Source organism: Penaeus monodon, chromosome 22 (genome assembly GCF_015228065.2).
Source record: "Penaeus monodon isolate SGIC_2016 chromosome 22, NSTDA_Pmon_1, whole genome shotgun sequence".
NCBI classification, from domain to species: Eukaryota; Metazoa; Arthropoda; class Malacostraca; order Decapoda; family Penaeidae; genus Penaeus; species Penaeus monodon.
Window position 1 is genome coordinate 7,115,149 of NC_051407.1, and position 481 is coordinate 7,115,629.

Consider the following 481-nt stretch of genomic DNA (forward strand, 5'->3'; position numbering starts at 1 on the left):
AAATGTATGTGTATATATGGTACTGGGATAAATAGGTAGATGCTTGGTACACATTCGAAACAGGAAATGATAATAACCAAAGCGGATCAAGATGCAATAGACTTTCCTTCAACTACAATATTGTTTATGAACCTTTGCAATAAGGTAATAGCAACCTAAATAAAAACAAGAAATTTGATTTATTGGTACATTGTTAATCATTAGGGGTAGAACATTAGATTTATGCACATAAAATGAGACTATTTCTTTGAATTTAGATGTCTGCGAAAATATAGATATTTAAAATCACATGAGAAACTACACATGCCTTTTCCTAACAATATAAGATTTTAAGCCAATATCGTAAATTTTCAGGTTTTGGTTCGGCGTGTATGACTACTTACGAAAAATAATGATTTCGTTGAAATTTTCTGATACTGCTCTCTAGATGACTATGAAAAGAGATTGGAAAAAAGTTTCATACAAAACTTGCTGATGTTAT